Source organism: Schistocerca piceifrons, chromosome 2, assembly GCF_021461385.2.
Source record: "Schistocerca piceifrons isolate TAMUIC-IGC-003096 chromosome 2, iqSchPice1.1, whole genome shotgun sequence".
NCBI lineage: Eukaryota > Metazoa > Arthropoda > Insecta > Orthoptera > Acrididae > Schistocerca > Schistocerca piceifrons.
This window is the reverse complement of record NC_060139.1, coordinates 878,186,662-878,210,638: the sequence shown is the minus strand read 5'-3', so window position 1 is coordinate 878,210,638 and position 23,977 is coordinate 878,186,662. Positions and strand designations below refer to the sequence as shown.

The 23,977-nt window shown below is 45.4% G+C and overlaps 28 non-coding genes across 28 annotated transcripts; all 28 read left to right on the top strand.

The window, feature by feature from the left end:
- The first annotated feature begins 1,448 nt into the window (after positions 1 to 1,448).
- Trnal-caa lies at positions 1,449 to 1,564 on the top strand. The gene is made up of 2 exons: positions 1,449 to 1,486; positions 1,519 to 1,564. It is a non-coding gene; the product is annotated as a tRNA-Leu (tRNA).
- A 702-nt stretch (positions 1,565 to 2,266) lies between these two features.
- On the top strand, positions 2,267 to 2,382 carry Trnal-caa. Its single transcript has 2 exons — positions 2,267 to 2,304; positions 2,337 to 2,382. It is a non-coding gene; the product is annotated as a tRNA-Leu (tRNA).
- Positions 2,383 to 3,084: 702 nt separating this feature from the next.
- On the top strand, positions 3,085 to 3,200 carry Trnal-caa. Its single transcript has 2 exons — positions 3,085 to 3,122; positions 3,155 to 3,200. It is a non-coding gene; the product is annotated as a tRNA-Leu (tRNA).
- A 702-nt stretch (positions 3,201 to 3,902) lies between these two features.
- On the top strand, positions 3,903 to 4,018 carry Trnal-caa. The gene is made up of 2 exons: positions 3,903 to 3,940; positions 3,973 to 4,018. It is a non-coding gene; the product is annotated as a tRNA-Leu (tRNA).
- A 702-nt stretch (positions 4,019 to 4,720) lies between these two features.
- Trnal-caa lies at positions 4,721 to 4,836 on the top strand. Its single transcript has 2 exons — positions 4,721 to 4,758; positions 4,791 to 4,836. It is a non-coding gene; the product is annotated as a tRNA-Leu (tRNA).
- A 702-nt stretch (positions 4,837 to 5,538) lies between these two features.
- On the top strand, positions 5,539 to 5,654 carry Trnal-caa. Its single transcript has 2 exons — positions 5,539 to 5,576; positions 5,609 to 5,654. It is a non-coding gene; the product is annotated as a tRNA-Leu (tRNA).
- Positions 5,655 to 6,356: 702 nt separating this feature from the next.
- On the top strand, positions 6,357 to 6,472 carry Trnal-caa. The gene is made up of 2 exons: positions 6,357 to 6,394; positions 6,427 to 6,472. It is a non-coding gene; the product is annotated as a tRNA-Leu (tRNA).
- Positions 6,473 to 7,174: 702 nt separating this feature from the next.
- On the top strand, positions 7,175 to 7,290 carry Trnal-caa. Its single transcript has 2 exons — positions 7,175 to 7,212; positions 7,245 to 7,290. It is a non-coding gene; the product is annotated as a tRNA-Leu (tRNA).
- A 702-nt stretch (positions 7,291 to 7,992) lies between these two features.
- On the top strand, positions 7,993 to 8,108 carry Trnal-caa. Its single transcript has 2 exons — positions 7,993 to 8,030; positions 8,063 to 8,108. It is a non-coding gene; the product is annotated as a tRNA-Leu (tRNA).
- Positions 8,109 to 8,810: 702 nt separating this feature from the next.
- On the top strand, positions 8,811 to 8,926 carry Trnal-caa. The gene is made up of 2 exons: positions 8,811 to 8,848; positions 8,881 to 8,926. It is a non-coding gene; the product is annotated as a tRNA-Leu (tRNA).
- Positions 8,927 to 9,628: 702 nt separating this feature from the next.
- On the top strand, positions 9,629 to 9,744 carry Trnal-caa. The gene is made up of 2 exons: positions 9,629 to 9,666; positions 9,699 to 9,744. It is a non-coding gene; the product is annotated as a tRNA-Leu (tRNA).
- A 702-nt stretch (positions 9,745 to 10,446) lies between these two features.
- Positions 10,447 to 10,562, top strand: Trnal-caa. The gene is made up of 2 exons: positions 10,447 to 10,484; positions 10,517 to 10,562. It is a non-coding gene; the product is annotated as a tRNA-Leu (tRNA).
- Positions 10,563 to 11,264: 702 nt separating this feature from the next.
- On the top strand, positions 11,265 to 11,380 carry Trnal-caa. Its single transcript has 2 exons — positions 11,265 to 11,302; positions 11,335 to 11,380. It is a non-coding gene; the product is annotated as a tRNA-Leu (tRNA).
- Positions 11,381 to 12,082: 702 nt separating this feature from the next.
- Trnal-caa lies at positions 12,083 to 12,198 on the top strand. The gene is made up of 2 exons: positions 12,083 to 12,120; positions 12,153 to 12,198. It is a non-coding gene; the product is annotated as a tRNA-Leu (tRNA).
- Positions 12,199 to 12,900: 702 nt separating this feature from the next.
- Positions 12,901 to 13,016, top strand: Trnal-caa. The gene is made up of 2 exons: positions 12,901 to 12,938; positions 12,971 to 13,016. It is a non-coding gene; the product is annotated as a tRNA-Leu (tRNA).
- A 702-nt stretch (positions 13,017 to 13,718) lies between these two features.
- Trnal-caa lies at positions 13,719 to 13,834 on the top strand. The gene is made up of 2 exons: positions 13,719 to 13,756; positions 13,789 to 13,834. It is a non-coding gene; the product is annotated as a tRNA-Leu (tRNA).
- A 702-nt stretch (positions 13,835 to 14,536) lies between these two features.
- On the top strand, positions 14,537 to 14,652 carry Trnal-caa. Its single transcript has 2 exons — positions 14,537 to 14,574; positions 14,607 to 14,652. It is a non-coding gene; the product is annotated as a tRNA-Leu (tRNA).
- A 702-nt stretch (positions 14,653 to 15,354) lies between these two features.
- Trnal-caa lies at positions 15,355 to 15,470 on the top strand. Its single transcript has 2 exons — positions 15,355 to 15,392; positions 15,425 to 15,470. It is a non-coding gene; the product is annotated as a tRNA-Leu (tRNA).
- A 702-nt stretch (positions 15,471 to 16,172) lies between these two features.
- Positions 16,173 to 16,288, top strand: Trnal-caa. The gene is made up of 2 exons: positions 16,173 to 16,210; positions 16,243 to 16,288. It is a non-coding gene; the product is annotated as a tRNA-Leu (tRNA).
- A 702-nt stretch (positions 16,289 to 16,990) lies between these two features.
- Positions 16,991 to 17,106, top strand: Trnal-caa. The gene is made up of 2 exons: positions 16,991 to 17,028; positions 17,061 to 17,106. It is a non-coding gene; the product is annotated as a tRNA-Leu (tRNA).
- Positions 17,107 to 17,808: 702 nt separating this feature from the next.
- Trnal-caa lies at positions 17,809 to 17,924 on the top strand. The gene is made up of 2 exons: positions 17,809 to 17,846; positions 17,879 to 17,924. It is a non-coding gene; the product is annotated as a tRNA-Leu (tRNA).
- Positions 17,925 to 18,626: 702 nt separating this feature from the next.
- Positions 18,627 to 18,742, top strand: Trnal-caa. The gene is made up of 2 exons: positions 18,627 to 18,664; positions 18,697 to 18,742. It is a non-coding gene; the product is annotated as a tRNA-Leu (tRNA).
- Positions 18,743 to 19,444: 702 nt separating this feature from the next.
- Positions 19,445 to 19,560, top strand: Trnal-caa. Its single transcript has 2 exons — positions 19,445 to 19,482; positions 19,515 to 19,560. It is a non-coding gene; the product is annotated as a tRNA-Leu (tRNA).
- A 702-nt stretch (positions 19,561 to 20,262) lies between these two features.
- Trnal-caa lies at positions 20,263 to 20,378 on the top strand. The gene is made up of 2 exons: positions 20,263 to 20,300; positions 20,333 to 20,378. It is a non-coding gene; the product is annotated as a tRNA-Leu (tRNA).
- A 702-nt stretch (positions 20,379 to 21,080) lies between these two features.
- Trnal-caa lies at positions 21,081 to 21,196 on the top strand. The gene is made up of 2 exons: positions 21,081 to 21,118; positions 21,151 to 21,196. It is a non-coding gene; the product is annotated as a tRNA-Leu (tRNA).
- A 702-nt stretch (positions 21,197 to 21,898) lies between these two features.
- Positions 21,899 to 22,014, top strand: Trnal-caa. Its single transcript has 2 exons — positions 21,899 to 21,936; positions 21,969 to 22,014. It is a non-coding gene; the product is annotated as a tRNA-Leu (tRNA).
- A 702-nt stretch (positions 22,015 to 22,716) lies between these two features.
- On the top strand, positions 22,717 to 22,832 carry Trnal-caa. The gene is made up of 2 exons: positions 22,717 to 22,754; positions 22,787 to 22,832. It is a non-coding gene; the product is annotated as a tRNA-Leu (tRNA).
- A 702-nt stretch (positions 22,833 to 23,534) lies between these two features.
- On the top strand, positions 23,535 to 23,650 carry Trnal-caa. Its single transcript has 2 exons — positions 23,535 to 23,572; positions 23,605 to 23,650. It is a non-coding gene; the product is annotated as a tRNA-Leu (tRNA).
- Positions 23,651 to 23,977: the final 327 nt, after the last annotated feature.

The window sequence follows — 23,977 nt, the reverse complement described above, 5'->3', positions numbered from 1 at the left end:
TAATTTAGCTGGTTGTAAACGCTAACAAAATCAAGGACGAACGGCGGCCTGACCCTAACTGACGTCCAATGAAAGGCTACTGCACTTCTCCTGAAATGAACCTCCAGACTCATACCCAACCACCCACAAAACATAACCGCATGACTTTTCCATCTAGTTTTCTTCGAACGTATTCATCGCCCGACTGACACAAATAATATAAACTTCCAAGTAAAGTATATAACCAACGTGAATCTTACATCTTAGCAAGTTATGTAAGCGAAGCCAGGTTGAGAAAAACGCTTTTAACAACCAGTGATTTATTGCTGAAATGCCATTAAACGGATAAATCCAACAATGCTGAATCAAAATTCCCATCTTGTAACTGAAAGTTTATTTGGGAGAATGTAAGCACAAAAAAACAAACAACGTGGCATACGGTGGAGAACAATACGGTAGCCACTATTAAAAATTACGTCCAATTTCGTTGCATGCTACTGATAAATGTCTTCAGTGTGGTCTAGTCGACAAATTTCATCACGGATTCACCGGGTGCGGTAATTTGTACAACAGGAGATGGGGGAGGGATTGACATCCATTTTTAAGCGGTATAGGGATGCTTTCTGACGGACGTCGTGAAATTCTATCAAACTGGCGTGTTAGATCCTTACGATATTACATGGCTCTTATTGCTAATCAAAACGATGGAAAGTACTTTGGACGTAAATGAATTTCAGAAAGAACAGGTACTGCGGCATATACAGCCGAACCATAAAACAAGAATAAAAAATTTTTACGACGACAGATTCTCACAGTCATTTCTTACACAAACCAAGTACATAAAAGGCGAAATGAAAGCGTCACCTTTCGCGTCAGTCGAGCTAAGTCGGCCAAGTCGAAACACAGAGGAACACGAAGCGTAGCATAATAGGATGGATGCCGAAGGAGAATTTAAACAAAGATATTACAACGTCATAACTCTCGAAATAGTACCAACTGCGAAACAGGGACACTTGTGGTATGAAAACGACTCTTGTCTGGAGATGCAGAGTGCTAACGACAGTGTGAGGAAACAGTGCAGGCTGACCAGTACATCCTCTGTACAATAACAGTCGCTGATGAAATACAGAGAGCTCGAAATAAATTCATATACTCAAAATATTACTTTATGGAGATTACAACGTGACCAAAACTTGAGATATTATTCGACAGATAGACCTTTGCATTCTGTCTAATCTCTGATGTCTGTAACAGACGACTAAGTTTCGAACAAAATGTATTGAGTGCCGTGATTATACGGATTTGAGAAACTCTTTTGGTGGTACATTCTGCGCTATATTTGTGCGGCTGCACCTGGCGAACGTGTAACGGGTGCAGAACTCATGCCGGTGTACTGTGGCAACGTGGATGCGACAATTACATCAACTGTAAGTTCTCTAATAGAACAAACGAGGAGCATCAAATCAAGTGTCAGGATGGCCGAGCGGTCTAAGGCGCCAGACTCAAGGAAAAACCTTGGCTGCAGTAGCAGCTAGAGCCTTCTGGTCCTCGAATGAGGGCGTGGGTTCGAATCCCACTCCTGACACAGATTTTGTCGCTTCTCTGGAGCACCCTGTGTATCATTGAGATCCTTTGTAAAGTGCAACAGCACGATTCTGGCCGTGTTCTCCTAAGTGAAACCAAAAATTTGTATCAAACACAAGCGCACCTACGGCAACCAAACTGTTTCTTCGGTAGTGTGAGCTACAAACAGAGAGTGTTGGTTGTAAATACGACGTTCCCTCGTGAGGTTACTTCCGCGCCACAGCCGCAAACACGTCAAAAGGGACACTTGTGGTATGAAAACGACTCTTGTCTGGAGATGCAGAGTGCTAACGACAGTGTGAGGAAACAGTGCAGGCTGACCAGTACATCCTCTGTACAATAACAGTCGCTGATGAAATACAGAGAGCTCGAAATAAATTCATATACTCAAAATATTACTTTATGGAGATTACAACGTGACCAAAACTTGAGATATTATTCGACAGATAGACCTTTGCATTCTGTCTAATCTCTGATGTCTGTAACAGACGACTAAGTTTCGAACAAAATGTATTGAGTGCCGTGATTATACGGATTTGAGAAACTCTTTTGGTGGTACATTCTGCGCTATATTTGTGCGGCTGCACCTGGCGAACGTGTAACGGGTGCAGAACTCATGCCGGTGTACTGTGGCAACGTGGATGCGACAATTACATCAACTGTAAGTTCTCTAATAGAACAAACGAGGAGCATCAAATCAAGTGTCAGGATGGCCGAGCGGTCTAAGGCGCCAGACTCAAGGAAAAACCTTGGCTGCAGTAGCAGCTAGAGCCTTCTGGTCCTCGAATGAGGGCGTGGGTTCGAATCCCACTCCTGACACAGATTTTGTCGCTTCTCTGGAGCACCCTGTGTATCATTGAGATCCTTTGTAAAGTGCAACAGCACGATTCTGGCCGTGTTCTCCTAAGTGAAACCAAAAATTTGTATCAAACACAAGCGCACCTACGGCAACCAAACTGTTTCTTCGGTAGTGTGAGCTACAAACAGAGAGTGTTGGTTGTAAATACGACGTTCCCTCGTGAGGTTACTTCCGCGCCACAGCCGCAAACACGTCAAAAGGGACACTTGTGGTATGAAAACGACTCTTGTCTGGAGATGCAGAGTGCTAACGACAGTGTGAGGAAACAGTGCAGGCTGACCAGTACATCCTCTGTACAATAACAGTCGCTGATGAAATACAGAGAGCTCGAAATAAATTCATATACTCAAAATATTACTTTATGGAGATTACAACGTGACCAAAACTTGAGATATTATTCGACAGATAGACCTTTGCATTCTGTCTAATCTCTGATGTCTGTAACAGACGACTAAGTTTCGAACAAAATGTATTGAGTGCCGTGATTATACGGATTTGAGAAACTCTTTTGGTGGTACATTCTGCGCTATATTTGTGCGGCTGCACCTGGCGAACGTGTAACGGGTGCAGAACTCATGCCGGTGTACTGTGGCAACGTGGATGCGACAATTACATCAACTGTAAGTTCTCTAATAGAACAAACGAGGAGCATCAAATCAAGTGTCAGGATGGCCGAGCGGTCTAAGGCGCCAGACTCAAGGAAAAACCTTGGCTGCAGTAGCAGCTAGAGCCTTCTGGTCCTCGAATGAGGGCGTGGGTTCGAATCCCACTCCTGACACAGATTTTGTCGCTTCTCTGGAGCACCCTGTGTATCATTGAGATCCTTTGTAAAGTGCAACAGCACGATTCTGGCCGTGTTCTCCTAAGTGAAACCAAAAATTTGTATCAAACACAAGCGCACCTACGGCAACCAAACTGTTTCTTCGGTAGTGTGAGCTACAAACAGAGAGTGTTGGTTGTAAATACGACGTTCCCTCGTGAGGTTACTTCCGCGCCACAGCCGCAAACACGTCAAAAGGGACACTTGTGGTATGAAAACGACTCTTGTCTGGAGATGCAGAGTGCTAACGACAGTGTGAGGAAACAGTGCAGGCTGACCAGTACATCCTCTGTACAATAACAGTCGCTGATGAAATACAGAGAGCTCGAAATAAATTCATATACTCAAAATATTACTTTATGGAGATTACAACGTGACCAAAACTTGAGATATTATTCGACAGATAGACCTTTGCATTCTGTCTAATCTCTGATGTCTGTAACAGACGACTAAGTTTCGAACAAAATGTATTGAGTGCCGTGATTATACGGATTTGAGAAACTCTTTTGGTGGTACATTCTGCGCTATATTTGTGCGGCTGCACCTGGCGAACGTGTAACGGGTGCAGAACTCATGCCGGTGTACTGTGGCAACGTGGATGCGACAATTACATCAACTGTAAGTTCTCTAATAGAACAAACGAGGAACATCAAATCAAGTGTCAGGATGGCCGAGCGGTCTAAGGCGCCAGACTCAAGGAAAAACCTTGGCTGCAGTAGCAGCTAGAGCCTTCTGGTCCTCGAATGAGGGCGTGGGTTCGAATCCCACTCCTGACACAGATTTTGTCGCTTCTCTGGAGCACCCTGTGTATCATTGAGATCCTTTGTAAAGTGCAACAGCACGATTCTGGCCGTGTTCTCCTAAGTGAAACCAAAAATTTGTATCAAACACAAGCGCACCTACGGCAACCAAACTGTTTCTTCGGTAGTGTGAGCTACAAACAGAGAGTGTTGGTTGTAAATACGACGTTCCCTCGTGAGGTTACTTCCGCGCCACAGCCGCAAACACGTCAAAAGGGACACTTGTGGTATGAAAACGACTCTTGTCTGGAGATGCAGAGTGCTAACGACAGTGTGAGGAAACAGTGCAGGCTGACCAGTACATCCTCTGTACAATAACAGTCGCTGATGAAATACAGAGAGCTCGAAATAAATTCATATACTCAAAATATTACTTTATGGAGATTACAACGTGACCAAAACTTGAGATATTATTCGACAGATAGACCTTTGCATTCTGTCTAATCTCTGATGTCTGTAACAGACGACTTAGTTTCGAACAAAATGTATTGAGTGCCGTGATTATACGGATTTGAGAAACTCTTTTGGTGGTACATTCTGCGCTATATTTGTGCGGCTGCACCTGGCGAACGTGTAACGGGTGCAGAACTCATGCCGGTGTACTGTGGCAACGTGGATGCGACAATTACATCAACTGTAAGTTCTCTAATAGAACAAACGAGGAGCATCAAATCAAGTGTCAGGATGGCCGAGCGGTCTAAGGCGCCAGACTCAAGGAAAAACCTTGGCTGCAGTAGCAGCTAGAGCCTTCTGGTCCTCGAATGAGGGCGTGGGTTCGAATCCCACTCCTGACACAGATTTTGTCGCTTCTCTGGAGCACCCTGTGTATCATTGAGATCCTTTGTAAAGTGCAACAGCACGATTCTGGCCGTGTTCTCCTAAGTGAAACCAAAAATTTGTATCAAACACAAGCGCACCTACGGCAACCAAACTGTTTCTTCGGTAGTGTGAGCTACAAACAGAGAGTGTTGGTTGTAAATACGACGTTCCCTCGTGAGGTTACTTCCGCGCCACAGCCGCAAACACGTCAAAAGGGACACTTGTGGTATGAAAACGACTCTTGTCTGGAGATGCAGAGTGCTAACGACAGTGTGAGGAAACAGTGCAGGCTGACCAGTACATCCTCTGTACAATAACAGTCGCTGATGAAATACAGAGAGCTCGAAATAAATTCATATACTCAAAATATTACTTTATGGAGATTACAACGTGACCAAAACTTGAGATATTATTCGACAGATAGACCTTTGCATTCTGTCTAATCTCTGATGTCTGTAACAGACGACTTAGTTTCGAACAAAATGTATTGAGTGCCGTGATTATACGGATTTGAGAAACTCTTTTGGTGGTACATTCTGCGCTATATTTGTGCGGCTGCACCTGGCGAACGTGTAACGGGTGCAGAACTCATGCCGGTGTACTGTGGCAACGTGGATGCGACAATTACATCAACTGTAAGTTCTCTAATAGAACAAACGAGGAGCATCAAATCAAGTGTCAGGATGGCCGAGCGGTCTAAGGCGCCAGACTCAAGGAAAAACCTTGGCTGCAGTAGCAGCTAGAGCCTTCTGGTCCTCGAATGAGGGCGTGGGTTCGAATCCCACTCCTGACACAGATTTTGTCGCTTCTCTGGAGCACCCTGTGTATCATTGAGATCCTTTGTAAAGTGCAACAGCACGATTCTGGCCGTGTTCTCCTAAGTGAAACCAAAAATTTGTATCAAACACAAGCGCACCTACGGCAACCAAACTGTTTCTTCGGTAGTGTGAGCTACAAACAGAGAGTGTTGGTTGAAAATACGACGTTCCCTCGTGAGGTTACTTCCGCGCCACAGCCGCAAACACGTCAAAAGGGACACTTGTGGTATGAAAACGACTCTTGTCTGGAGATGCAGAGTGCTAACGACAGTGTGAGGAAACAGTGCAGGCTGACCAGTACATCCTCTGTACAATAACAGTCGCTGATGAAATACAGAGAGCTCGAAATAAATTCATATACTCAAAATATTACTTTATGGAGATTACAACGTGACCAAAACTTGAGATATTATTCGACAGATAGACCTTTGCATTCTGTCTAATCTCTGATGTCTGTAACAGACGACTAAGTTTCGAACAAAATGTATTGAGTGCCGTGATTATACGGATTTGAGAAACTCTTTTGGTGGTACATTCTGCGCTATATTTGTGCGGCTGCACCTGGCGAACGTGTAACGGGTGCAGAACTCATGCCGGTGTACTGTGGCAACGTGGATGCGACAATTACATCAACTGTAAGTTCTCTAATAGAACAAACGAGGAGCATCAAATCAAGTGTCAGGATGGCCGAGCGGTCTAAGGCGCCAGACTCAAGGAAAAACCTTGGCTGCAGTAGCAGCTAGAGCCTTCTGGTCCTCGAATGAGGGCGTGGGTTCGAATCCCACTCCTGACACAGATTTTGTCGCTTCTCTGGAGCACCCTGTGTATCATTGAGATCCTTTGTAAAGTGCAACAGCACGATTCTGGCCGTGTTCTCCTAAGTGAAACCAAAAATTTGTATCAAACACAAGCGCACCTACGGCAACCAAACTGTTTCTTCGGTAGTGTGAGCTACAAACAGAGAGTGTTGGTTGTAAATACGACGTTCCCTCGTGAGGTTACTTCCGCGCCACAGCCGCAAACACGTCAAAAGGGACACTTGTGGTATGAAAACGACTCTTGTCCGGAGATGCAGAGTGCTAACGACAGTGTGAGGAAACAGTGCAGGCTGACCAGTACATCCTCTGTACAATAACAGTCGCTGATGAAATACAGAGAGCTCGAAATAAATTCATATACTCAAAATATTACTTTATGGAGATTACAACGTGACCAAAACTTGAGATATTATTCGACAGATAGACCTTTGCATTCTGTCTAATCTCTGATGTCTGTAACAGACGACTTAGTTTCGAACAAAATGTATTGAGTGCCGTGATTATACGGATTTGAGAAACTCTTTTGGTGGTACATTCTGCGCTATATTTGTGCGGCTGCACCTGGCGAACGTGTAACGGGTGCAGAACTCATGCCGGTGTACTGTGGCAACGTGGATGCGACAATTACATCAACTGTAAGTTCTCTAATAGAACAAACGAGGAGCATCAAATCAAGTGTCAGGATGGCCGAGCGGTCTAAGGCGCCAGACTCAAGGAAAAACCTTGGCTGCAGTAGCAGCTAGAGCCTTCTGGTCCTCGAATGAGGGCGTGGGTTCGAATCCCACTCCTGACACAGATTTTGTCGCTTCTCTGGAGCACCCTGTGTATCATTGAGATCCTTTGTAAAGTGCAACAGCACGATTCTGGCCGTGTTCTCCTAAGTGAAACCAAAAATTTGTATCAAACACAAGCGCACCTACGGCAACCAAACTGTTTCTTCGGTAGTGTGAGCTACAAACAGAGAGTGTTGGTTGTAAATACGACGTTCCCTCGTGAGGTTACTTCCGCGCCACAGCCGCAAACACGTCAAAAGGGACACTTGTGGTATGAAAACGACTCTTGTCTGGAGATGCAGAGTGCTAACGACAGTGTGAGGAAACAGTGCAGGCTGACCAGTACATCCTCTGTACAATAACAGTCGCTGATGAAATACAGAGAGCTCGAAATAAATTCATATACTCAAAATATTACTTTATGGAGATTACAACGTGACCAAAACTTGAGATATTATTCGACAGATAGACCTTTGCATTCTGTCTAATCTCTGATGTCTGTAACAGACGACTTAGTTTCGAACAAAATGTATTGAGTGCCGTGATTATACGGATTTGAGAAACTCTTTTGGTGGTACATTCTGCGCTATATTTGTGCGGCTGCACCTGGCGAACGTGTAACGGGTGCAGAACTCATGCCGGTGTACTGTGGCAACGTGGATGCGACAATTACATCAACTGTAAGTTCTCTAATAGAACAAACGAGGAGCATCAAATCAAGTGTCAGGATGGCCGAGCGGTCTAAGGCGCCAGACTCAAGGAAAAACCTTGGCTGCAGTAGCAGCTAGAGCCTTCTGGTCCTCGAATGAGGGCGTGGGTTCGAATCCCACTCCTGACACAGATTTTGTCGCTTCTCTGGAGCACCCTGTGTATCATTGAGATCCTTTGTAAAGTGCAACAGCACGATTCTGGCCGTGTTCTCCTAAGTGAAACCAAAAATTTGTATCAAACACAAGCGCACCTACGGCAACCAAACTGTTTCTTCGGTAGTGTGAGCTACAAACAGAGAGTGTTGGTTGTAAATACGACGTTCCCTCGTGAGGTTACTTCCGCGCCACAGCCGCAAACACGTCAAAAGGGACACTTGTGGTATGAAAACGACTCTTGTCTGGAGATGCAGAGTGCTAACGACAGTGTGAGGAAACAGTGCAGGCTGACCAGTACATCCTCTGTACAATAACAGTCGCTGATGAAATACAGAGAGCTCGAAATAAATTCATATACTCAAAATATTACTTTATGGAGATTACAACGTGACCAAAACTTGAGATATTATTCGACAGATAGACCTTTGCATTCTGTCTAATCTCTGATGTCTGTAACAGACGACTAAGTTTCGAACAAAATGTATTGAGTGCCGTGATTATACGGATTTGAGAAACTCTTTTGGTGGTACATTCTGCGCTATATTTGTGCGGCTGCACCTGGCGAACGTGTAACGGGTGCAGAACTCATGCCGGTGTACTGTGGCAACGTGGATGCGACAATTACATCAACTGTAAGTTCTCTAATAGAACAAACGAGGAGCATCAAATCAAGTGTCAGGATGGCCGAGCGGTCTAAGGCGCCAGACTCAAGGAAAAACCTTGGCTGCAGTAGCAGCTAGAGCCTTCTGGTCCTCGAATGAGGGCGTGGGTTCGAATCCCACTCCTGACACAGATTTTGTCGCTTCTCTGGAGCACCCTGTGTATCATTGAGATCCTTTGTAAAGTGCAACAGCACGATTCTGGCCGTGTTCTCCTAAGTGAAACCAAAAATTTGTATCAAACACAAGCGCACCTACGGCAACCAAACTGTTTCTTCGGTAGTGTGAGCTACAAACAGAGAGTGTTGGTTGTAAATACGACGTTCCCTCGTGAGGTTACTTCCGCGCCACAGCCGCAAACACGTCAAAAGGGACACTTGTGGTATGAAAACGACTCTTGTCTGGAGATGCAGAGTGCTAACGACAGTGTGAGGAAACAGTGCAGGCTGACCAGTACATCCTCTGTACAATAACAGTCGCTGATGAAATACAGAGAGCTCGAAATAAATTCATATACTCAAAATATTACTTTATGGAGATTACAACGTGACCAAAACTTGAGATATTATTCGACAGATAGACCTTTGCATTCTGTCTAATCTCTGATGTCTGTAACAGACGACTTAGTTTCGAACAAAATGTATTGAGTGCCGTGATTATACGGATTTGAGAAACTCTTTTGGTGGTACATTCTGCGCTATATTTGTGCGGCTGCACCTGGCGAACGTGTAACGGGTGCAGAACTCATGCCGGTGTACTGTGGCAACGTGGATGCGACAATTACATCAACTGTAAGTTCTCTAATAGAACAAACGAGGAGCATCAAATCAAGTGTCAGGATGGCCGAGCGGTCTAAGGCGCCAGACTCAAGGAAAAACCTTGGCTGCAGTAGCAGCTAGAGCCTTCTGGTCCTCGAATGAGGGCGTGGGTTCGAATCCCACTCCTGACACAGATTTTGTCGCTTCTCTGGAGCACCCTGTGTATCATTGAGATCCTTTGTAAAGTGCAACAGCACGATTCTGGCCGTGTTCTCCTAAGTGAAACCAAAAATTTGTATCAAACACAAGCGCACCTACGGCAACCAAACTGTTTCTTCGGTAGTGTGAGCTACAAACAGAGAGTGTTGGTTGTAAATACGACGTTCCCTCGTGAGGTTACTTCCGCGCCACAGCCGCAAACACGTCAAAAGGGACACTTGTGGTATGAAAACGACTCTTGTCTGGAGATGCAGAGTGCTAACGACAGTGTGAGGAAACAGTGCAGGCTGACCAGTACATCCTCTGTACAATAACAGTCGCTGATGAAATACAGAGAGCTCGAAATAAATTCATATACTCAAAATATTACTTTATGGAGATTACAACGTGACCAAAACTTGAGATATTATTCGACAGATAGACCTCTGCATTCTGTCTAATCTCTGATGTCTGTAACAGACGACTAAGTTTCGAACAAAATGTATTGAGTGCCGTGATTATACGGATTTGAGAAACTCTTTTGGTGGTACATTCTGCGCTATATTTGTGCGGCTGCACCTGGCGAACGTGTAACGGGTGCAGAACTCATGCCGGTGTACTGTGGCAACGTGGATGCGACAATTACATCAACTGTAAGTTCTCTAATAGAACAAACGAGGAGCATCAAATCAAGTGTCAGGATGGCCGAGCGGTCTAAGGCGCCAGACTCAAGGAAAAACCTTGGCTGCAGTAGCAGCTAGAGCCTTCTGGTCCTCGAATGAGGGCGTGGGTTCGAATCCCACTCCTGACACAGATTTTGTCGCTTCTCTGGAGCACCCTGTGTATCATTGAGATCCTTTGTAAAGTGCAACAGCACGATTCTGGCCGTGTTCTCCTAAGTGAAACCAAAAATTTGTATCAAACACAAGCGCACCTACGGCAACCAAACTGTTTCTTCGGTAGTGTGAGCTACAAACAGAGAGTGTTGGTTGTAAATACGACGTTCCCTCGTGAGGTTACTTCCGCGCCACAGCCGCAAACACGTCAAAAGGGACACTTGTGGTATGAAAACGACTCTTGTCTGGAGATGCAGAGTGCTAACGACAGTGTGAGGAAACAGTGCAGGCTGACCAGTACATCCTCTGTACAATACCAGTCGCTGATGAAATACAGAGAGCTCGAAATAAATTCATATACTCAAAATATTACTTTATGGAGATTACAACGTGACCAAAACTTGAGATATTATTCGACAGATAGACCTTTGCATTCTGTCTAATCTCTGATGTCTGTAACAGACGACTTAGTTTCGAACAAAATGTATTGAGTGCCGTGATTATACGGATTTGAGAAACTCTTTTGGTGGTACATTCTGCGCTATATTTGTGCGGCTGCACCTGGCGAACGTGTAACGGGTGCAGAACTCATGCCGGTGTACTGTGGCAACGTGGATGCGACAATTACATCAACTGTAAGTTCTCTAATAGAACAAACGAGGAGCATCAAATCAAGTGTCAGGATGGCCGAGCGGTCTAAGGCGCCAGACTCAAGGAAAAACCTTGGCTGCAGTAGCAGCTAGAGCCTTCTGGTCCTCGAATGAGGGCGTGGGTTCCAATCCCACTCCTGACACAGATTTTGTCGCTTCTCTGGAGCACCCTGTGTATCATTGAGATCCTTTGTAAAGTGCAACAGCACGATTCTGGCCGTGTTCTCCTAAGTGAAACCAAAAATTTGTATCAAACACAAGCGCACCTACGGCAACCAAACTGTTTCTTCGGTAGTGTGAGCTACAAACAGAGAGTGTTGGTTGTAAATACGACGTTCCCTCGTGAGGTTACTTCCGCGCCACAGCCGCAAACACGTCAAAAGGGACACTTGTGGTATGAAAACGACTCTTGTCTGGAGATGCAGAGTGCTAACGACAGTGTGAGGAAACAGTGCAGGCTGACCAGTACATCCTCTGTACAATACCAGTCGCTGATGAAATACAGAGAGCTCGAAATAAATTCATATACTCAAAATATTACTTTATGGAGATTACAACGTGACCAAAACTTGAGATATTATTCGACAGATAGACCTTTGCATTCTGTCTAATCTCTGATGTCTGTAACAGACGACTTAGTTTCGAACAAAATGTATTGAGTGCCGTGATTATACGGATTTGAGAAACTCTTTTGGTGGTACATTCTGCGCTATATTTGTGCGGCTGCACCTGGCGAACGTGTAACGGGTGCAGAACTCATGCCGGTGTACTGTGGCAACGTGGATGCGACAATTACATCAACTGTAAGTTCTCTAATAGAACAAACGAGGAGCATCAAATCAAGTGTCAGGATGGCCGAGCGGTCTAAGGCGCCAGACTCAAGGAAAAACCTTGGCTGCAGTAGCAGCTAGAGCCTTCTGGTCCTCGAATGAGGGCGTGGGTTCCAATCCCACTCCTGACACAGATTTTGTCGCTTCTCTGGAGCACCCTGTGTATCATTGAGATCCTTTGTAAAGTGCAACAGCACGATTCTGGCCGTGTTCTCCTAAGTGAAACCAAAAATTTGTATCAAACACAAGCGCACCTACGGCAACCAAACTGTTTCTTCGGTAGTGTGAGCTACAAACAGAGAGTGTTGGTTGTAAATACGACGTTCCCTCGTGAGGTTACTTCCGCGCCACAGCCGCAAACACGTCAAAAGGGACACTTGTGGTATGAAAACGACTCTTGTCTGGAGATGCAGAGTGCTAACGACAGTGTGAGGAAACAGTGCAGGCTGACCAGTACATCCTCTGTACAATAACAGTCGCTGATGAAATACAGAGAGCTCGAAATAAATTCATATACTCAAAATATTACTTTATGGAGATTACAACGTGACCAAAACTTGAGATATTATTCGACAGATAGACCTCTGCATTCTGTCTAATCTCTGATGTCTGTAACAGACGACTTAGTTTCGAACAAAATGTATTGAGTGCCGTGATTATACGGATTTGAGAAACTCTTTTGGTGGTACATTCTGCGCTATATTTGTGCGGCTGCACCTGGCGAACGTGTAACGGGTGCAGAACTCATGCCGGTGTACTGTGGCAACGTGGATGCGACAATTACATCAACTGTAAGTTCTCTAATAGAACAAACGAGGAGCATCAAATCAAGTGTCAGGATGGCCGAGCGGTCTAAGGCGCCAGACTCAAGGAAAAACCTTGGCTGCAGTAGCAGCTAGAGCCTTCTGGTCCTCGAATGAGGGCGTGGGTTCGAATCCCACTCCTGACACAGATTTTGTCGCTTCTCTGGAGCACCCTGTGTATCATTGAGATCCTTTGTAAAGTGCAACAGCACGATTCTGGCCGTGTTCTCCTAAGTGAAACCAAAAATTTGTATCAAACACAAGCGCACCTACGGCAACCAAACTGTTTCTTCGGTAGTGTGAGCTACAAACAGAGAGGGTTGGTTGTAAATACGACGTTCCCTCGTGAGGTTACTTCCGCGCCACAGCCGCAAACACGTCAAAAGGGACACTTGTGGTATGAAAACGACTCTTGTCTGGAGATGCAGAGTGCTAACGACAGTGTGAGGAAACAGTGCAGGCTGACCAGTACATCCTCTGTACAATAACAGTCGCTGATGAAATACAGAGAGCTCGAAATAAATTCATATACTCAAAATATTACTTTATGGAGATTACAACGTGACCAAAACTTGAGATATTATTCGACAGATAGACCTTTGCATTCTGTCTAATCTCTGATGTCTGTAACAGACGACTAAGTTTCGAACAAAATGTATTGAGTGCCGTGATTATACGGATTTGAGAAACTCTTTTGGTGGTACATTCTGCGCTATATTTGTGCGGCTGCACCTGGCGAACGTGTAACGGGTGCAGAACTCATGCCGGTGTACTGTGGCAACGTGGATGCGACAATTACATCAACTGTAAGTTCTCTAATAGAACAAACGAGGAGCATCAAATCAAGTGTCAGGATGGCCGAGCGGTCTAAGGCGCCAGACTCAAGGAAAAACCTTGGCTGCAGTAGCAGCTAGAGCCTTCTGGTCCTCGAATGAGGGCGTGGGTTCGAATCCCACTCCTGACACAGATTTTGTCGCTTCTCTGGAGCACCCTGTGTATCATTGAGATCCTTTGTAAAGTGCAACAGCACGATTCTGGCCGTGTTCTCCTAAGTGAAACCAAAAATTTGTATCAAACACAAGCGCACCTACGGCAACCAAACTGTTTCTTCGGTAGTGTGAGCTACAAACAGAGAGTGTTGGTTGTAAATACGACGTTCCCTCGTGAGGTTACTTCCGCGCCACAGCCGCAAACACGTCAAAAGGGACACTTGTGGTATGAAAACGACTCTTGTCTGGAGATGCAGAGTGCTAACGACAGTGTGAGGAAACAGTGCAGGCTGACCAGTACATCCTCTGTACAATAACAGTCGCTGATGAAATACAGAGAGCTCGAAATAAATTCATATACTCAAAATATTACTTTATGGAGATTACAACGTGACCAAAACTTGAGATATTATTCGACAGATAGACCTCTGCATTCTGTCTAATCTCTGATGTCTGTAACAGACGACTTAGTTTCGAACAAAATGTATTGAGTGCCGTGATTATACGGATTTGAGAAACTCTTTTGGTGGTACATTCTGCGCTATATTTGTGCGGCTGCACCTGGCGAACGTGTAACGGGTGCAGAACTCATGCCGGTGTACTGTGGCAACGTGGATGCGACAATTACATCAACTGTAAGTTCTCTAATAGAACAAACGAGGAGCATCAAATCAAGTGTCAGGATGGCCGAGCGGTCTAAGGCGCCAGACTCAAGGAAAAACCTTGGCTGCAGTAGCAGCTAGAGCCTTCTGGTCCTCGAATGAGGGCGTGGGTTCGAATCCCACTCCTGACACAGATTTTGTCGCTTCTCTGGAGCACCCTGTGTATCATTGAGATCCTTTGTAAAGTGCAACAGCACGATTCTGGCCGTGTTCTCCTAAGTGAAACCAAAAATTTGTATCAAACACAAGCGCACCTACGGCAACCAAACTGTTTCTTCGGTAGTGTGAGCTACAAACAGAGAGTGTTGGTTGTAAATACGACGTTCCCTCGTGAGGTTACTTCCGCGCCACAGCCGCAAACACGTCAAAAGGGACACTTGTGGTATGAAAACGACTCTTGTCTGGAGATGCAGAGTGCTAACGACAGTGTGAGGAAACAGTGCAGGCTGACCAGTACATCCTCTGTACAATAACAGTGGCTGATGAAATACAGAGAGCTCGAAATAAATTCATATACTCAAAATATTACTTTATGGAGATTACAACGTGACCAAAACTTGAGATATTATTCGACAGATAGACCTCTGCATTCTGTCTAATCTCTGATGTCTGTAACAGACGACTTAGTTTCGAACAAAATGTATTGAGTGCCGTGATTATACGGATTTGAGAAACTCTTTTGGTGGTACATTCTGCGCTATATTTGTGCGGCTGCACCTGGCGAACGTGTAACGGGTGCAGAACTCATGCCGGTGTACTGTGGCAACGTGGATGCGACAATTACATCAACTGTAAGTTCTCTAATAGAACAAACGAGGAGCATCAAATCAAGTGTCAGGATGGCCGAGCGGTCTAAGGCGCCAGACTCAAGGAAAAACCTTGGCTGCAGTAGCAGCTAGAGCCTTCTGGTCCTCGAATGAGGGCGTGGGTTCGAATCCCACTCCTGACACAGATTTTGTCGCTTCTCTGGAGCACCCTGTGTATCATTGAGATCCTTTGTAAAGTGCAACAGCACGATTCTGGCCGTGTTCTCCTAAGTGAAACCAAAAATTTGTATCAAACACAAGCGCACCTACGGCAACCAAACTGTTTCTTCGGTAGTGTGAGCTACAAACAGAGAGGGTTGGTTGTAAATACGACGTTCCCTCGTGAGGTTACTTCCGCGCCACAGCCGCAAACACGTCAAAAGGGACACTTGTGGTATGAAAACGACTCTTGTCTGGAGATGCAGAGTGCTAACGACAGTGTGAGGAAACAGTGCAGGCTGACCAGTACATCCTCTGTACAATAACAGTCGCTGATGAAATACAGAGAGCTCGAAATAAATTCATATACTCAAAATATTACTTTATGGAGATTACAACGTGACCAAAACTTGAGATATTATTCGACAGATAGACCTCTGCATTCTGTCTAATCTCTGATGTCTGTAACAGACGACTTAGTTTCGAACAAAATGTATTGAGTGCCGTGATTATACGGATTTGAGAAACTCTTTTGGTGGTACATTCTGCGCTATATTTGTGCGGCTGCACCTGGCGAACGTGTAACGGGTGCAGAACTCATGCCGGTGTACTGTTGCAACATGGATGCGACAATTACATCAACTGTAAGTTCTCTAATAGAACAAACGAGGAGCATCAACTCAAGTGTCAGGATGGCCGAGCGGTCTAAGGCGCCAGACTCAAGGAAAAATCTTGGCTGCAGTAGCAGCTAGAGCCTTCTGGTCCTCGAATCAGGGCGTGGGTTCGAATCCCACTTCTGACACAGATTTTGTCGCTTCTCTGGAGCACCCTGTGTATCATTGAGATCCTTTGTAAAGTGCAACAGCACGATTCTGGCCGTGTTCTCCTAAGTGAAACCAAAAATTTGTATCAAACACAAGCGCACCTACGGCAACCAAACTGTTTCTTCGGTAGTGTGAGCTACAAACAGAGAGTGTTGGTTGTAAATACGACGTTCCCTCGTGAGGTTACTTCCGCGCCACAGCCGCAAACACGTCAAAAGGGACACTTGTGGTATGAAAACGACTCTTGTCTGGAGATGCAGAGTGCTAACGACAGTGTGAGGAAACAGTGCAGGCTGACCAGTACATCCTCTGTACAATAACAGTCGCTGATGGAATACAGAGAGCTCGAAATAAATTCATATACTCAAAATGTTACTTTATGGAGATTACAACGTGACCAAAACTTGAGATATTATTCGACAGATAGACCTCTGCATTCTGTCTAATCTCTGATGTCTGTAACAGACGACTTAGTTTCGAACAAAATGTATTGAGTGCCGTGATTATACGGATTTGAGAAACTCTTTTGGTGGTACATTCTGCGCTATATTTGTGCGGCTGCACCTGGCGAACGTGTAACGGGTGCAGAACTCATGCCGGTGTACTGTGGCAACGTGGATGCGACAATTACATCAACTGTAAGTTCTCTAATAGAACAAACGAGGAGCATCAAATCAAGTGTCAGGATGGCCGAGCGGTCTAAGGCGCCAGACTCAAGGAAAAACCTTGGCTGCAGTAGCAGCTAGAGCCTTCTGGTCCTCGAATGAGGGCGTGGGTTCGAATCCCACTCCTGACACAGATTTTGTCGCTTCTCTGGAGCACCCTGTGTATCATTGAGATCCTTTGTAAAGTGCAACAGCACGATTCTGGCCGTGTTCCCCTAAGTGAAACCAAAAATTTGTATCAAACACAAGCGCACCTACGGCAACCAAACTGTTTCTTCGGTAGTGTGAGCTACAAACAGAGAGTGTTGGTTGTAAATACGACGTTCCCTCGTGAGGTTACTTCCGCGCCACAGCCGCAAACACGTCAAAAGGGACACTTGTGGTATGAAAACGACTCTTGTCTGGAGATGCAGAGTGCTAACGACAGTGTGAGGAAACAGTGCAGGCTGACCAGTACATCCTCTGTACAATAACAGTCGCTGATGAAATACAGAGAGCTCGAAATAAATTCATATACTCAAAATATTACTTTATGGAGATTACAACGTGACCAAAACTTGAGATATTATTCGACAGATAGACCTCTGCATTCTGTGTAATCACTGATGTCTGTAACAGACGACTTAGTTTCGAACAAAATGTATTGAGTGCCGTGATTATACGGATTTGAGAAACTCTTTTGGTGGTACATTCTGCGCTATATTTGTGCGGCTGCACCTGGCGAACGTGTAACGGGTGCAGAACTCATGCCGGTGTACTGTGGCAACGTGGATGCGACAATTACATCAACTGTAAGTTCTCTAATAGAACAAACGAGGAGCATCAAATCAAGTGTCAGGATGGCCGAGCGGTCTAAGGCGCCAGACTCAAGGAAAAACCTTGGCTGCAGTAGCAGCTAGAGCCTTCTGGTCCTCGAATGAGGGCGTGGGTTCGAATCCCACTCCTGACACAGATTTCGTCGCTTCTCTGGAGCACCCTGTGTATCATTGAGATCCTTTGTAAAGTGCAACAGCACGATTCTGGCCGTGTTCTCCTAAGTGAAACCAAAAATTTGCATCAAACACAAGCGCACCTACGGCAACCAAACTGTTTCTTCGGTAGTGTGAGCTACAAACAGAGAGTGTTGGTTGTAAATACGACGTTCCCTCGTGAGGTTACTTCCGCGCCACAGCCACAAACACGTCAAAAGGGACACTTGTGGTATGAAAACGACTCTTGTCTGGAGATGCAGAGTGCTAACGACAGTGTGAGGAAACAGTGCAGGCTGACCAGTACATCCTCTGTACAATAACAGTCGCTGATGAAATACAGAGAGCTCGAAATAAATTCATATACTCAAAATATTACTTTATGGAGATTACAACGTGACCAAAACTTGAGATATTATTCGACAGATAGACCTCTGCATTCTGTCTAATCTCTGATGTCTGTAACAGACGACTTAGTTTCGAACAAAATGTATTGAGTGCCGTGATTATACGGATTTGAGAAACTCTTTTGGTGGTACATTCTGCGCTATATTTGTGCGGCTGCACCTGGCGAACGTGTAACGGGTGCAGAACTCATGCCGGTGTACTGTGGCAACATGGATGCGACAATTACATCAACTGTAAGTTCTCTAATAGAACAAACGAGGAGCATCAAATCAAGTGTCAGGATGGCCGAGCGGTCTAAGGCGCCAGACTCAAGGAAAAACCTTGGCTGCAGTAGCAGCTAGAGCCTTCTGGTCCTCGAATCAGGGCGTGGGTTCGAATCCCACTTCTGACACAGATTTTGTCGCTTCTCTGGAGCACCCTGTGTATCATTGAGATCCTTTGTAAAGTGCAACAGCACGATTCTGGCCGTGTTCTCCTAAGTGAAACCAAAAATTTGTGTCAAACACAAGCGCACCTACGGCAACCAAGCTGTTTCTTCGGTAGTGTGAGCTACAAACAGAGAGTGTTGGTTGTAAATACGACGTTCCCTCGTGAGGTTACTTCCGCGCCACAGCCGCAAACACGTCAAAAGGGACACTTGTGGTATGAAAACGACTCTTGTCTGGAGATGCAGAGTGCTAACGACAGTGTGAGGAAACAGTGCAGGCTGACCAGTACATCCTCTGTACAATAACAGTCGCTGATGGAATACAGAGAGCTCGAAATAAATTCATATACTCAAAATGTTACTTTATGGAGATTACAACGTGACCAAAACTTGAGATATTATTCGACAGATAGACCTTTGCATTCTGTCTAATCTCTGATGTCTGTAACAGACGACTTAGTTTCGAACAAAATGTATTGAGTGCCGTGATTATACGGATTTGAGAAACTCTTTTGGTGGTACATTCTACGCTATATTTGTGCGGCTGCACCTGGCGAACGTGTAACGGGTGCAGAACTCATGCCGGTGTACTGTGGCAACGTGGATGCGACAATTACATCAACTGTAAGTTCTCTAATAGAACAAACGAGGAGCATCAAATCAAGTGTCAGGATGGCCGAGCGGTCTAAGGCGCCAGACTCAAGGAAAAACCTTGGCTGCAGTAGCAGCTAGAGCCTTCTGGTCCTCGAATGAGGGCGTGGGTTCGAATCCCACTCCTGACACAGATTTCGTCGCTTCTCTGCAACACCCTGTGTATCATTGAGATCCTTTGTAAAGTGCAACAGCACGATTCTGGCCGTGTTCTCCTAAGTGAAACCAAAAATTTGTATCAAACACAAGCGCACCTACGGCAACCAAACTGTTTCTTCGGTAGTGTGAGCTACAAACAGAGAGTGTTGGTTGTAAATACGACGTTCCCTCGTGAGGTTACTTCCGCGCCACAGCCGCAAACACGTCAAAAGGGACACTTGTGGTATGAAAACGACTCTTGTCTGGAGATGCAGAGTGCTAACGACAGTGTGAGGAAACAGTGCAGGCTGACCAGTACATCCTCTGTACAATAACAGTCGCTGATGAAATACAGAGAGCTCGAAATAAATTCATATACTCAAAATATTACTTTATGGAGATTACAACGTGACCAAAACTTGAGATATTATTCGACAGATAGACCTCTGCATTCTGTCTAATCTCTGATGTCTGTAACAGACGACTTAGTTTCGAACAAAATGTATTGAGTGCCGTGATTATACGGATTTGAGAAACTCTTTTGGTGGTACATTCTGCGCTATATTTGTGCGGCTGCACCTGGCGAACGTGTAACGGGTGCAGAACTCATGCCGGTGTACTGTGGCAACATGGATGCGACAATTACATCAACTGTAAGTTCTCTAATAGAACAAACGAGGAGCATCAAATCAAGTGTCAGGATGGCCGAGCGGTCTAAGGCGCCAGACTCAAGGAAAAACCTTGGCTGCAGTAGCAGCTAGAGCCTTCTGGTCCTCGAATCAGGGCGTGGGTTCGAATCCCACTTCTGACACAGATTTTGTCGCTTCTCTGGAGCACCCTGTGTATCATTGAGATCCTTTGTAAAGTGCAACAGCACGATTCTGGCCGTGTTCTCCTAAGTGAAACCAAAAATTTGTATCAAACACAAGCGCACCTACGGCAACCAAACTGTTTCTTCGGTAGTGTGAGCTACAAACAGAGAGTGTTGGTTGTAAATACGACGTTCCCTCGTGAGGTTACTTCCGCGCCACAGCCGCAAACACGTCAAAAGGGACACTTGTGGTATGAAAACGACTCTTGTCTGGAGATGCAGAGTGCTAACGACATTGTGACTAAACAGTGCAGGCTGACCAGTACATCCTCTGTACAATAACAGTCGCTGATGGAATACAGAGAGCTCGAAATAAATTCATATACTCAAAATGTTACTTTATGGAGATTACAACGTGACCAAAACTTGAGATATTATTCGACAGATAGACCTCTGCATTCTGTCTAATCTCTGATGTCTGTAACAGACGACTTAGTTTCGAACAAAATGTATTGAGTGCCGTGATTATACGGATTTGAGAAACTCTTTTGGTGGTACATTCTGCGCTATATTTGTGCGGCTGCACCTGGCGAACGTGTAACGGGTGCAGAACTCATGCCGGTGTACTGTGGCAACGTGGATGCGACAATTACATCAACTGTAAGTTCTCTAATAGAACAAACGAGGAGCATCAAATCAAGTGTCAGGATGGCCGAGCGGTCTAAGGCGCCAGACTCAAGGAAAAACCTTGGCTGCAGTAGCAGCTAGAGCCTTCTGGTCCTCGAATGAGGGCGTGGGTTCGAATCCCACTCCTGACACAGATTTCGTCGCTTCTCTGCAACACCCTGTGTATCATTGAGATCCTTTGTAAAGTGCAACAGCACGATTCTGGCCGTGTTCCCCTAAGTGAAACCAAAAATTTGTATCAAACACAAGCGCACCTACGGCAACCAAACTGTTTCTTCGGTAGTGTGAGCTACAAACAGAGAGTGTTGGTTGTAAATACGACGTTCCCTCGTGAGGTTACTTCCGCGCCACAGCCGCAAACACGTCAAAAGGGACACTTGTGGTATGAAAACGACTCTTGTCTGGAGATGCAGAGTGCTAACGACAGTGTGAGGAAACAGTGCAGGCTGACCAGTACATCCTCTGTACAATAACAGTCGCTGATGAAATACAGAGAGCTCGAAATAAATTCATATACTCAAAATATTACTTTATGGAGATTACAACGTGACCAAAACTTGAGATATTATTCGACAGATAGACCTCTGCATTCTGTCTAATCTCTGATGTCTGTAACAGACGACTTAGTTTCGAACAAAATGTATTGAGTGCCGTGATTATACGGATTTGAGAAACTCTTTTGGTGGTACATTCTGCGCTATATTTGTGCGGCTGCACCTGGCGAACGTGTAACGGGTGCAGAACTCATGCCGGTGTACTGTGGCAACGTGGATGCGACAATTACATCAACTGTAAGTTCTCTAATAGAACAAACGAGGAGCATCAAATCAAGTGTCAGGATGGCCGAGCGGTCTAAGGCGCCAGACTCAAGGAAAAACCTTGGCTGCAGTAGCAGCTAGAGCCTTCTGGTCCTCGAATGAGGGCGTGGGTTCGAATCCCACTCCTGACACAGATTCCGTCGCTTCTCTGCAACACCCTGTGTATCATTGAGATCCTTTGTAAAGTGCAACAGCACGATTCTGGCCGTGTTCTCCTAAGTGAAACCAAAAATTTGTATCAAACACAAGCGCACCTACGGCAACCAAACTGTTTCTTCGGTAGTGTGAGCTACAAACAGAGAGTGTTGGTTGTAAATACGACGTTCCCTCGTGAGGTTACTTCCGCGCCACAGCCGCAAACACGTCAAAAGGGACACTTGTGGTATGAAAACGACTCTTGTCTGGAGATGCAGAGTGCTAACGACAGTGTGAGGAAACAGTGCAGGCTGACCAGTACATCCTCTGTACAATAACAGTCGCTGATGGAATACAGAGAGCTCGAAATAAATTCATATACTCAAAATGTTACTTTATGGAGATTACAACGTGACCAAAACTTGAGATATTATTCGACAGATAGACCTCTGCATTCTGTCTAATCTCTGATGTCTGTAACAGACGACTTAGTTTCGAACAAAATGTATTGAGTGCCGTGATTATACGGATTTGAGAAACTCTTTTGGTGGTACATTCTGCGCTATATTTGTGCGGCTGCACCTGGCGAACGTGTAACGGGTGCAGAACTCATGCCGGTGTACTGTGGCAACGTGGATGCGACAATTACATCAACTGTAAGTTCTCTAATAGAACAAACGAGGAGCATCAAATCAAGTGTCAGGATGGCCGAGCGGTCTAAGGCGCCAGACTCAAGGAAAAACCTTGGCTGCACTAGCAGCTAGAGCCTTCTGGTCCTCGAATGAGGGCGTGGGTTCGAATCCCACTCCTCACACAGATTTTGTCGCTTCTCTGGAGCACCCTGTGTATCATTGAGATCCTTTGTAAAGTGCAACAGCACGATTCTGGCCGTGTTCCCCTAAGTGAAACCAAAAATTTGTATCAAACACAAGCGCACCTACGGCAACCAAACTGTTTCTTCGGTAGTGTGAGCTACAAACAGAGAGTGTTGGTTGTAAATACGACGTTCCCTCGTGAGGTTACTTCCGCGCCACAGCCGCAAACACGTCAAAAGGGACACTTGTGGTATGAAAACGACTCTTGTCTGGAGATGCAGAGTGCTAACGACAGTGTGAGGAAACAGTGCAGGCTGACCAGTACATCCTCTGTACAATAACAGTCGCTGATGAAATACAGAGAGCTCGAAATAAATTCATATACTCAAAATATTACTTTATGGAGATTACAACGTGACCAAAACTTGAGATATTATTCGACAGATAGACCTCTGCATTCTGTCTAATCTCTGATGTCTGTAATAGACGACTTAGTTTCGAACAAAATGTATTGAGTGCCGTGATTATACGGATTTGAGAAACTCTTTTGGTGGTACATTCTGCGCTATATTTGTGCGGCTGCACCTGGCGAACGTGTAACGGGTGCAGAACTCATGCCGGTGTACTGTGGCAACGTGGATGCGACAATTACATCAACTGTAAGTTCTCTAATAGAACAAACGAGGAGCATCAAATCAAGTGTCAGGATGGCCGAGCGGTCTAAGGCGCCAGACTCAAGGAAAAACCTTGGCTGCAGTAGCAGCTAGAGCCTTCTGGTCCTCGAATGAGGGCGTGGGTTCGAATCCCACTCCTGACACAGATTTCGTCGCTTCTCTGCAACACCCTGTGTATCATTGAGATCCTTTGTAAAGTGCAACAGCACGATTCTGGCCGTGTTCTCCTAAGTGAAACCAAAAATTTGTATCAAACACAAGCGCACCTACGGCAACCAAACTGTTTCTTCGGTAGTGTGAGCTACAAACAGAGAGTGTTGGTTGTAAATACGACGTTCCCTCGTGAGGTTACTTCCGCGCCACAGCCGCAAACACGTCAAAAGGGACACTTGTGGTATGAAAACGACTCTTGTCTGGAGATGCAGAGTGCTAACGACAGTGTGAGGAAACAGTGCAGGCTGACCAGTACA